The sequence below is a fragment of the Mastomys coucha genome, unplaced genomic scaffold (assembly GCF_008632895.1).
Source record: "Mastomys coucha isolate ucsf_1 unplaced genomic scaffold, UCSF_Mcou_1 pScaffold21, whole genome shotgun sequence".
NCBI lineage: Eukaryota > Metazoa > Chordata > Mammalia > Rodentia > Muridae > Mastomys > Mastomys coucha.
In genome coordinates, this window is record NW_022196904.1 from 43,715,542 (window position 1) to 43,728,561 (window position 13,020).

A 13,020-nucleotide genomic window follows, 5' to 3' on the forward strand; every position below is an offset into this window, starting at 1 on the left:
CATAAAATAAATTACTTTCATGTTTTATATCAAATAAATCATAAAATAAGAGGAAAAGCTTCTGGTTGGCATGTAGATCTTGATACCACATTGCAGACACTCTTCATTTACAGAAATAAAATTTCCAATTACATGGAGTTTTTATTCAAATTCTGGTTTTGGTCACATTTTTTAAAATAAAAGCAAATGTTATATTAAGTTTTAAAAAACTACAGTTTACAGCAATGATTTTCTATGTTTATCTAATTCTTCCTAAATATTGACATCTAATGTGTTTCTATATTAATAGAATGTAGTATGAAAACACTCAAGTATTAATTCGATGGAAATGGGTAGAGGTTTTTTGGTTGTTTCTTTGTTTGCTTTGTTTTCCTTTAAACAAATGACAAAGACCCCAAATTAAACTTAACATTATCTATTTAAACAATTGCCAGAATTGGCAAGGTTGCCAGTATCCATGCACAACTACATCCTCAAAAACATCCTCAATTTACACTAAGTCAAAAATGTGTTACCATTAATTTAGTAGTAGCATTCATCGCTAAATACTAAAAATTAAATTGAAATATTTCTGTAGAAGATTCTTCTGGCAATGTTAACTTCACAGCTGGCTGACACTACTCACTCACATTTTAACACAATGGGAAGCAAATCCATGCTGGTATTTGAAACCAAGCTCATCCTAGCACTACTCAAGAGCCCCAGGCCTAACTTCATTTTAGATTTTGTTTGACTTATAGCAAAGTATGGGCTGAAATTTCAACAATTTTAAAATTCTTTCTTTGTTTAGTGCATTTGGTGTTTTTATTATTATGTGACGGGAGGAATTTCTTTTCTTGTCCTGTCTATTTGGAGTTCTGTAGGCTTCTTGCATGTTCATGGGCATCTCTTTCTTTAGGTTAGGGAAGTTTTCTTCTACAATTTTGTTGAAGACATTTACTGGCCCATTACATTGGGAGTCTTAACTCTCTTCTATACCTATTATCCTTAGGTTTGGTCTTCTCATTGCATCCTGGATTTCCTGGATGTTTTGGGTTAGGAGAGTTTTGATTTTTGCATTTTCTTTGACTGTTGTGTCAGTGTTTTCTATGGTGTCTTCTACCCCTGAGATTCTCTTTTCTATCTCTTGTATTCTGTTGGTGATGCTTGCATCTATGACTCCTGATTTCTTTCCTAGGTTTAGTATCTCCAGGGTTGTCTCTCTTTCTGATTTCTTTATTGTTTCTATTTCCATTTTTAGATTCTGGATGGTTTTGTTCATTTCCTTCACCTGTTTGATTGTGTTTTCCTGTAGTTCTTTAAGGGATTTTGTGTTTCCTCTTTAAGAGCTTCTAGCTCTTTACCTGTGTCCTCCTGTATTTCTTTGAGGGTGCTATTTATGTCTTTCTTAAGGTCCTATATCATCATCATGATAAGTGATTTTAGATCTGAATCTTGCGTATCCCATGTGATGGTGTATCCAGGACTTGCTATGGTGGGAGAATTGAGTTCTGATGATGGCAAGTAACCTTGGTTTGTGTTGCTTATTTTCTTATGCTTGCCCCCCACCATCTGGTTATCTCTAGTGTTACCTGCCCTTGCTATATCTGACTGGAGTCAGTCCTTCCTGTGATCCTGGTTTTATCAGAACTCCTCAGAGTCAGGCAATCTCTGTGACCCTGTGATTCTGGAATCCTGTGACCCTGGACTTGTTAGAGCACCTGGGAGTGCAGCAGCTTCCTCTGGGTGTTTGGGACTGGCTGTGGAGCCTGGGCCAAAGGTCTGCTCAGGACACCAGCTCAGAGTGACTGGAAGGAACCCTAGCAACTGGGCTGACAGAGTTCCTATGTGCCCAGTCCAGCTGGTCCCAGTTACTACAGGTGTTGGGACAGATGTTTGGCCCTCCTTACCTCTGATCCTGAGAGTGTCAGAGTGCCTGGGAGTGGAGCTTCCTCTGGGTGTTGTAGGACTGGCTGCAGAGCTTGTGCCCAAGGTCTACTCAGGACACCAGCCCAGGCAGACTGGAAGGAACCCGAGCCACTCTGCTGGAGGAGTTCCTGTGTGCAGTCTGTAGTCCAACTCCCAACAATGGTTGGAAGCAGCTGTGAATGGAAGTCCAAGGATCTAGCAGTTGATCAGTCCCACAAGGCAAGTAGGCAAAGCAGCGATTTCAACAATTTTTAAAGACAAAAAGAATTTCTATTTTATGGTTCCCAACCACAAACTCAATTAGAGGCTCTGATGATCTGTTTTATAAATACTTTAAGATTAGGTACAGTTACACAAAAAATTGAGTTCATTTGAAATCTTCAAAAAAGTTTATGTTATATTCCAAATGGTACATGATCTGGATTAATACTTCTGCTAAATATGAGCTTTGCATTGTTATCCAAGCATAGGAGGTACTCCCTTCTATCCACAAAGACTATAACTATCCCTCTTCTTCAACATCTAGTTCTTCCTGACCGTTCTCCACAAGTCTCTTTGTAGTGAATTTTGCTCTTAATTATTTTAAATGAAGTTGATATTGACTTGAAGTTGCCCATTTCAGTGCCAAGAAATAACACTGAAGAGAATCAAGTGAGTCCTCCATGATCTAGAGACCCGAATAAATTGAAACCTGTATCTAAAGCAGGAAATCCACATCAGAACGTAGGAAATCCACTGAAGATAGAGGAAAATGAACCAGTCTTTTGGCTAATAGTTCCTCAGGACCCTATCAGTTCCCCCCAAAAGTCATCAAATGTGTCTACAATTATGTCAAATGAAAATGGGTTCCTCCCCTACCCCAACCAAAAGAAAAATTCCCTGAAGACATCATGTTTTCCAGGATGTAAAGTCAAACTCAAATGGACTGTTAAAATTACTTCCACCTCCTCACCATTTTATCCTTCTTTGCTGTGTTTGTCATAGATGGTCTAATCCTTTGCATCCAATAACACCTCATATGCCACAGCTACTTGTCTGAATATCCACTTTGCTTCTTCAATTTTTTCCAGGTGTCATTTAAGTGTCTGTTTCCCATACACCTTTTTAATGTCCTCCAGTGAGACAGGTCTCTGCATGCCCAGCACTTCATAGTAATCCACCATTTTTAAAATAGAGATTTGGAAAAATTCCAGGATCCAATGGCCAGCAGAAGTTGGGTGGAGTTAGGATGGGGGTTAGGGGAAATCAAGAGCTGGTCTCTTTGCAGGGCTGGCACAGCTGCTCTGGTGGCAGCCACAGAAATACGTAGTGTTTTAATGGTTAATCAGTATATTAATGCAAGCTTATCACAACATGTTTAATAAAATAAGCATAGTAAACACTGCTTAAATGTACTGAGCTTCTCCCATCCTGAGACTGTGTAGGTTAGCCCTGCAGCTATGGGGATAGGAAGGTGATGTTGAATAGAGCTCATGCACAGGAATAACAAATACATGGCTTAGGGAGGTTATCTTTCATGCTTTGTAGTTCTGAGCATAGAAGCAAACAATCTTTGTGGAAGCAATTGTATGCTCACCATGAAATCTTTAATGTGTAAAGCTATTAGCGTCAGGTAAGTACTGATGAGCACTGGAAGTCACTGGAAATAGAAATCAAGCTTCTCATTTGCATAGAAACTCCCTAACATATTGCCTCTATTCAGGTCATGGTAGATTGTTGTGCAGAAAATTCTGGGACACCATCAATTCCAGGAAAAGCTCAAAACCCCAATATTATGTGGAGGTTTTGTAACAGAAAAAATATTGAAATGAATCATGTGTGCTACTGTTAGCCAAAGAAAATTCATTTTTTTCTAAGAAACTTGAAACTTGTATAAGTGAAACAAATCTCTCTCATAATGACTTTACTTGTAAGTTTTTCATTCAATGGCTGTATTGATAAATTGAAAAATAAATATGTAAATATTTAAGAGAAGATTCTATAAAGCACATTGTAAATGTTTAGAAATAGATGAGTAATTTTTAGGGGTAAAACACAAAACATTAATTTTATCAGTGGACCCCCACAGATCAATAAATTTTCTCCAGAGGGAAGGGAAATAAGCGAAGACTATCAAAGTTGATAAGGGTATTGATAAAGAGGACAAGTAAGAAGTCTGAAGCTCAACAAGAGTGTCACCTTTTTCTCACATCCCTGCATCTTCTATGCTGTGTGTGTGTTTGCCTCCCAAGTGCTGGGATGAAAGGCATGTGCCACCACTGCCCGGCATGTTTGAAATTCTTAAAAAGTAAAAAAATAAAAATAAAAGAAAGCCAGGCAGCGGTGGCACAGGCCTTTCATCCTAGCACGTGGGAGGCAGAGGCAGGTGGATTTCTGAGTTCAAGGCCAGCCTGGTGTACAGAGTGAGTTCCAGGACAGCCAGGGTTACACAGAGAAACCCTGTCTCAAAAAAACCCCACTTATCAGAGAGTAAATACCAATGTGTGTTCTTTTGTGATTGGGTTACCTCACTCAGGATGATATTCTCCAGATCCATCCATTTCCCTAAGAATTTCATGAATTCATTTTTTTTTAATAGGTGAGTAGTACTCCATTGTGTAGATGTACCACAATTTCTGTATCCATTCCTCTGTTGAGGGACATCTGGGTTGTTCCCTGTTTCTGGCTATTATAAATAAGTCTGCTATGAACATGGTGAAGCATGTGTCCTTATTACATGTTGGAGCACCTTCTGGGTATATGCCCAGGAGTGCTATAGCTGAGTCCTCCAATAGAACTATGTCCAATTTTCTGAGGAACTGCCAAACTGATTTCCAGAGTAGTTGTACCAGTTTGCAATCCCACCAGCAATGAAGGACTGTTCCTCTTTCTCCACAACCTCTCAAGCATCTGCTGTCACCTGAGTTTTTTATCCTAGCCAGTCTGACTGGTATGAGGTGGAATCTCAGGGATGTTTTGATTTGCATTTCCCTGATGACTAAGGATGTTGAACATTTCTTTAGGTGCTTCTCAGCCATTTGGTATTCATCAGTTGAGAATTCTTTGTTTAGCTCTGTACCCCATTTTTTAATAGGGTTATTTGATTCTCTGGAGTCTAACTTCTTGAGGTCATTGTATACATTGGATATTATCCCTCAAAAGTTACAGTGCTCATTGTTGTGGTCTAAGCAAATGGAAACTGTTTGAAGATATTAGGGTAGTGTAGACTCAAGCACAATTAAAAATAGATAAAAAAGGATGACACGCAAAAGTCTCTGTTGTGACTATGAAGTCAGTGTTTTGAATTTTGTATTCTGAAAAAAATATTATATTAAAGCCTGCTTTTGTATACTGAAAATAGTCTGTTGAAAATAAATAAAATATTAATTTTCTAAAAAAAAGAAAGATTCTTAAAAAGTAAACATTTAAAAATAAAGACTAATCTGTTCTTTTATGGTTAAACAGAAACATTTTATTATTCTTATATGATATATATTAGATATAAAACATTTACTCACAACAGTTTTAGTTGATGTTTTATATGATATATATATATAAAACACATACATTTTATATACAGTTTATAATTTTATATAGTTTAACAATTTTACCACCTGTTACTTTCTTTTAAGTAGCAAATAATCTCCTCTCAGATAAATTTAGTAGTTTAGCAACTCGGTAGTAAAAGAGTAAATTGTTGAAATTTTGTCATAAATAACTTTTCACGGTTGTCCCTTTCTGTAATAGTTGCTTTCATATTTACCATGACCTCTTGATTTAGCCAGTAAGTAAATAATAAATGTAGAGTTGTGAAGGAGAGTAGGTAGTAGTTAATAAAAAATTAAGGAGTTAATCTTTAACTAAAAGATGATCCACTGAGGAATTTGATCAAAAGTACTTGTCATATGTTTGAAATTCTACAAAACTCACACCAGCTGAGGAGAATTGAATCTACAGAACGGACATGGAAAATTACAAAATAAGGACACAGAGAGCAGTGGTGAGGCTGCAGTGATGCTCCAAGTAGGGACATCTCACAGAAGTGTGCACTGGGTTGGGCTGTAAAGACAGGATTGCATTGTACATTGTACACACCTTTGAAAGTGGTGCTCAAACACAAGGCATCAAACAGAATTCTGGTTATAGAAAATTTACACATGCAACTTTGTGCCTGAATTCTTAACTAATTTATTTTATTAACCATCACGAAGTACTACGGTCAATAGCTGTGTTGCTCAATCTTTAGCTGAATACTGGTTCATTTTAGGAGGAAAAGTGTAAAGGATGGAGGTAATAAAATCTATGCATTTACCAATGTCCCAATAAAGCTTCCAAGTTAAAGGCAAAACTGAAATAAAGTTCATTCTCACTAGATGGATAGGAAGGTGTCCATTCCAAGCTTCCTACAGCCAATGGTCACAGTAACTAAAGACCTATGTTGCAAAATTTCAACCCCTTTAGGAATGTCACACATTTTCTGATTACAATATGACACAATCCCTGGACTATTTTTCCTGAAGCATAAAACTGGACCTACCACTGCATAGGCAGAGATCCAGTGCCAGAGATGCTGTATAGATGTATAGACACCTCAACTCTCTCTCCTATCATCCCCCTCCATCATGTTTGTGTGTGTGTGTGTGTGTGTGTGTGTGTGTGTGTGTGTGTGCGTGTACCCTCTTGGTTTTATGGTCTCTCTATGTCACAGGAATTTGTTTAAGTCTTATCTCATGAGCTATATAGTTTCTCTAACCTCTCTCAGTACTAATGAGAATAAGCCTGTACTCTAATACCTTTCCTTTTTCTATGAATTTATGCATTATTGTGAAGATAAAGATTATACCATTGAAAATCACTTCTATATCACCTTATTCTGTATAAAGCTTGTGAAAGAGAGGAAATATAGTCTAAGAAAGAGTTGGGCAATGATCCTTCTGATTACCACTTTCACCTTTTATAAACCAGCGTCAAAATCCAAAGGAGGAAAGTTTGACTTCTGTTTCTATTTGAACTTGTTTATAATAAGTTGTTGACACTTGTTACAACCCAGAGACCTTCCAAAGAAGGTAAACTCATGTGGTCTTTGCAAACAAGTCGACTTATCTCTGTACATGATGACACTGATTCCATAACCTACAGAAACAGGAAAAAAATATTAGAACAGCAGCCTTGTATGCTAATACTAACCTTGTGATGCCAATAGTAAATGCAGGCTTATTCTTCATATATGCATATATGTGTATATGTATATGTATTACATACACCCATACATGCACATGTATGAGCATTCATGCACACAGGTACAATGACATTGTTTGTCTGGGAAGCAACAGGAGTATGATGGCTGCTAAACTGTGTTGAGTATTTGCAACCAGGGATCAGAGCAGTGTGCTTGTCAGAGCTTTATAAAAGGTAACAGCATGTGAATGTTTGTGGACCAGATGCATAAATTCTGCCTTAAAGTTATAAATCACAGGAAACATATGCCTGCTAAGGTGAGCTTCTATAACTGCTGGTGAATTCTAGGAAGAAACATACTCATGTTTGGAAATGCTAAGAGATATAAATTCAATTATTGGACCAAAAGGTCTAGCACTGTCAGCTACAGTTGGCTGCATCTATAAAAAAAAATGTTTGAATTGGGACATTTAATACTGTGATATTTTCACGTCTTCTTTTTCAAAATATCTGAGGCAAACATAGAAAAAATAATGTTTTCTAAGTCTCTACATATTATTATTTGGTATTCTCATTTTACTGTGGTTTCAGGTATAATTTCTAAATCTTCTTCCAGTTAAAAAATCCCCATTATGAAAATGAAGAGATTAAATTGTTACAAGTTTAAATTATTTTGTCCATTAGACACAATAAACGGTCATTCGTGAAATCTAAAAAAGTACATTTTTGCCATTGTATTCCCTTTGCCTGGTCTGAAATACTACCCTTCTGACCTCAGACACTTCTGCATATACAAACTCCTATTCATGGTGCTTTCTTAGAAATGGCTTTCATAAAACAGTCCATACAACTTGAAAACTAAGAGAATTGTGCATTTTATTTCATCTATATAAGTTCAAGACCTAATTATTATGTTATTTCATACCTTCTGCTTCATTTGCATTTTCTCTTTTTATCTAACTAGGCATATTGTGACTTTATGCTTATACGTTCACCTTCCAAAAGAAAGATAAAATGAAGAAATAATCCCCATTATTGATGATTCTACCATATGAAACTTCAAACAACCCTAACCCATGATTTATAAGTAATATTGAATTTACTTTTCTAGCAACAGTCAATGTGTTATCAAAATTACTATCAAAATGAATTTTTCCCTCTCTAAGCTTTTGAAGAAAGTGATTGTATTGATAAATTAGTGTTGTAGATGGGTATCTTCTACCACCCTAAGCTTTGATTTGTCCCAGTCAGATAGATTATTTTATTGAAACAGACACACACACACACACACATACATACACACATATGAAGCAGGAAAGATAAGACATTGAGATGGTTCCTATGTGGTACTTATTTAAAAGGGAACAGTCAATATATTCCACTTAGAAAGTGTAATATGGTGAAGCATTCTCCATCTTGGTCTCTCTATGGGTAAGCATAACTACCCATCTACTTTAAATATTACTTTAACGAAAAAGAAAACATAAGCTCTAGCTCAAGGTAGAAGGCTTGTCACAAACTGGGTTCTCGGTAGGGCTCCAAATAAATGGTTGCTGAGGTAGTAAGTGTTGTGAGCTCAAACAAATAAGAGATGAAGAAAATTAAACGCTCAAATCATTGAAAGCAAGAAAGGTAAGAGAGCAAATTATTCTCATTATTAAGCTGAAAAGACATCCCCTCAGGTTTGGATAGATAAAAGCAGTCATGTCATCCCCTAATAAGAAATACAATGAGTGAGCTCCATGGCTTGTGTATGAAAATTAATAAAAGTAGATAATTTGGGGAAGGAAGATTTGTAGTAGAGATTTTACCACAAAGATGAACAGGGCAGTCACTGCCACAGCTTTCAATTACTGGGTGACACAGTGATCTATGTTATAGAAGATGCAGCCTGTAATCCAGAATATCAAGGAAAGATACTGGATGGAGGTGTCAGTGAGAGATAGAGCTATGGAACAGAAAACAGCCTTTTATGAGAAGGATACTAAGAAGTATTCATAGTGAGAGGTCAGTGCTTAATGATGATATTACAGCAGATATGTTGACTCTCTTAGTATACAATGAAAGCTCATGACTTTATATCAAAGCCATTACTTTATTATGTCTCATGTCACATGAAAATCAATGCTAGACCTACTCTGCTTGTCAACAAATTAAGCTTACATGAACAAACATCATTTTATAACATATATTGCCATACACACTAAGCCCATCTTTGAGAAATGCAATTGTTTTAAAATGACTGCTTGCTTATAACATATCTGATCTTATAGGAACCTTTACGCAGAACATGGGTAATACCTTCATGTTTTTTTCTGCAGTTTATTCTATAGTCCATGGATCAAGGAATAATTTTGTTTCATTACTCCTTGATAAAAAAGATTACCAGAAAAGGTGTGTGGTCATGCTGAAGAGGCTGTGAAAACTTTAACAATGGCAGCAGAGGATGGAGAACTTGATATCATTTTAGTTAATGAGGCATTGTAAGAAAGCCAAAGCAGTGAACAAATTTCTAAAAATGTTCCATATTAGAAAGGTTTGTCAAAAAACACAGCATGAGGTTTTTCCTCCTACAGATGGGAGGAAGAATTAGACAGTGCTGCAAATACCTTTCATATAGTTTTACTAATTATCAAATTCTCTTCCACCTTCATTCCTTCTGAATATACACCCCTTACTATGACAAATCACTACACATCAACACTGATGGGCACATCTTTTCTGGTCCAGTCTATTGGTGTTTTCTATGCAACTTATACTTGGATAGTCATCTCCTTCAAAAGTTATGAACATTTTCTCCTATGATTTTGTTGAAAGTCTCTTTCCTCTATTTTCATTATTCTTGGGTTTAGTCCTTTCACAGTATTCCAGATTTCCTGGACATTTTGTGATAGGAGATCTTTTAGGTTTAACATTTATCTTATTTAGGGTTTTACTGCTATGAACAGACACCATGTCAAGGCAAGTTTTATATAGAACAACACATATTTGGGGACGGCTTACAGGTTCAGAGGTTCAATCCATTATCATCAAGGTGAGAGAATGGCAGCATATAGGCAGCCATCGTATAGGCAGGGATGAGAGTTCTGCATTTTCTTCTGAAGGCTGCTAGTGGAAGACTGACTTCCAGGCAGCTAGGACTAGGGTATTAAAGCCCACACCCACAGTGACACACCTACTCCAACAAGTGCCACTCCTCATAGTGCCACTCCCTGGGCCAAGCATTTACAAACCATCACAACATCATTTTTGACCAAGGTATCCATTTGTTTTATTATGCCCTCAGTACCTTATATTGAAGATTTTCCTTCCCATATCTTGTATTTTCTTAATGAGCCTTAACTCTGAGTTTCCTGTTCAAATTTCTAATTCTTTTTGTCATTTTGGGTTTACTTTATTGATTCTATTTCTGCTTTCAGGTCTTAAACTGTTTTCTTCATTTCTTTTTACTATTTCTTTGTGTTAACATAGATTTCTTTAGGGGATTAAACCATTTCCTCTTTAATGACCTCTATTATACTCATATAAGCAGTTTTATGGTTTTTGTATTATGCTCCATCTATGCTGTAATTCTTGGGGCCTAGAAAAGTACAAGTACTTGCTAAAGGGATATATTATCCTGGCTATAGTTGATTATATTTTTATGCTGGCATTGATGCATCTGAGTTGGGAACAGTATAACTTGAAATGCTGATAACTGGTTTTGTCTTGTTGGATAGGTGTTTTGTTTCTTGATTTCTGTTGTATCTTTGGTTCTGAGAAGAGTGTGTTGGGTGTGGGTTACCTGGTAGGAAATTCTTCTAGTATCCAGTTTGGTGTCAGACACATGTCCAGGTAAAATATGTTTCGAGATATTGAGAGCTGACACTCAGGGACGGGAATGTGCTAGGAAATGGGTGCCTGAGGCTGTCCACTGGAAAGAGTAATGCATGGTAATCATTCAGAATCTGTTTACTCCCTTGAGAATTTGGGGAAGAGTCTAATTGTGACAATAGGTCCTCTGATACAGAGCTTGGACTGAGACTGAGCAATTGGAATTGGAGAAATGAAGAGAAAGGTGAAAATCGGCCATTAACCCACCTATTAACCTTGGGAAGATATGTGTGATTCACTGTAGATAGGACAAGGGGCAATGGGAAGATGCAGTAGTTGATCTGCTGCAGAGCTGGGCATGAGAATGGGAGATTGGGTTTGGAGAAGCAGAGGATGAGGTGAAGATCTACATTCTCTGGCTTGTGTAGATTGCAGGATCCCTGAGTTGTAACATTTCTTAACATGTTTTGAAAAGCCATGATTATAATTTTCTATATCATTTCTTATTATTTATAATATTTTATACATTGATATTATTCTACATTAAAACTCCGTAGTAGAACTTCCATTAAGTTGACTGAAATTTGGAAGGGTGGACGGGATTCACAGAACATCGTCTACAAAGAGCTGGTTTAGGCTCCTGAGTTTAAGGCCTAACTCCCTTCTCTGAGGCCCATGGATATATATACTGATTGACATTGTGGTTGGGAAAGAAACAAATGGAGACAGAAAATGCTCTGAAACTTCTTACTCAGATGCTCAGGCTCCTGGCTTCATGGCATCCTTATCACTACACTTAGCTCTTGAATTTAATAACGTGAAAAAAATAAAATAAAATGCAACATCTCATGAAAATAGTTAAGGACCATAAAAAAGATTTCAGATAGAATGATGCATGGAGTTATTTAAGAAATAAATAACAAATCTCAGTAACATAAAGAAGAGCTGTGCAGTAAGTACTCCTGAGTACCCTGCTTTCTTTTCCCATTTCTCTGATAAGATACACATTGACACCACTGTGACAGAAGAAAATTAAGGGAAAAACGATTTATGTGGTTCATGGTTTCAAGTTTCAGTCCACCAGTGTGGGAAAGTGACAGTAGCATGAACGTGAAGGGACTTGCAAAATCAAATCTCAACACTGTGGCAAAATTCATAAAGGAATGTAAGAAACAGAAAGTGTACAAATCTATAAAGACATTCTTCACTCATGGGTTAGATTAACTAACATTGTTAAATGTTAAATGTTAAAATGTCTGTATTTCCAAATCAGTGTGTGTGTGTGTGTCTTTGTGTGTTTGTGTGTGTGTGTTTTTGTATTTTTTTTCTAAAATATACACAACAAAGGAGTCCAAGGTTATTAAATGGCTTATAAAACTCCCATGGTTGTAGTTTGATAGTATGGCCTTGGAGGGTGGCACACAGATATTGTGACTCCGTATGTTAGAAATCAAGCAATGGAGGGTCACACCGGCACCCAGGTATAGACTTTAAAATATAGGTATCTTCTACTTACATACCTCCTTGACATGGCTCCATTTTCGAATGACACCATTAAGAATTAAAAATGTCTATGGGGTTGCAAACCCCTTCACCTCCTTCATTCCTTCCCCTAACTCCTTCATTGGGGTTCCTGTGCTCAGTCCAATGTTTGGCTGCAAGCATCTGCATCTGTGTTTTTCAGCTTTACCAGGCTCTTGCCAGTAAGCTCTTCTTGGCATTAGCTGTAGTGTCTGGGTTTGGTGTCTGCAGAGGGGATGGGTCCCTAGGTGGGGCCGTCTCCGGATGGCCTTTCCTTCAGTCTCTACTCCACTCTTTGCCCCTGCATTTCCTTTTGACAGGAGTAATTCTGTATTGATATGTTTGAGGTGGGTGGGTGGCTACATCCTTCAACTGGGGTCAGCGCGCATCCACTGGACATGGTCTGTACAGGTTCTGTCTCTCCTTTGTTGAGTATTTTGGCTAATGTCCACCCTGTTGGGTCCTGGGAACCTCTTGGATCCCTGACACGTGGGAATTTTTAGTAGCTATCTCCAGTTCTCCCTCCACCACTGCTGTACACCTTTCAAATTCCTGACCCTGTATACTTCTCCCCCATCTCCTCTTGTATCTGAACAGGTCCTCTCTTTTCACTCCCCCTCC

At 37.3% G+C, this 13,020-nt stretch overlaps 1 pseudogene; it reads right to left on the reverse strand.

The window, feature by feature from the left end:
• Positions 1-2,410: 2,410 nt before the first annotated feature.
• LOC116100534 lies at positions 2,411-3,071 on the reverse strand (annotated as a pseudogene).
• Between the last annotated feature and the right edge of the window lie 9,949 nt (positions 3,072-13,020).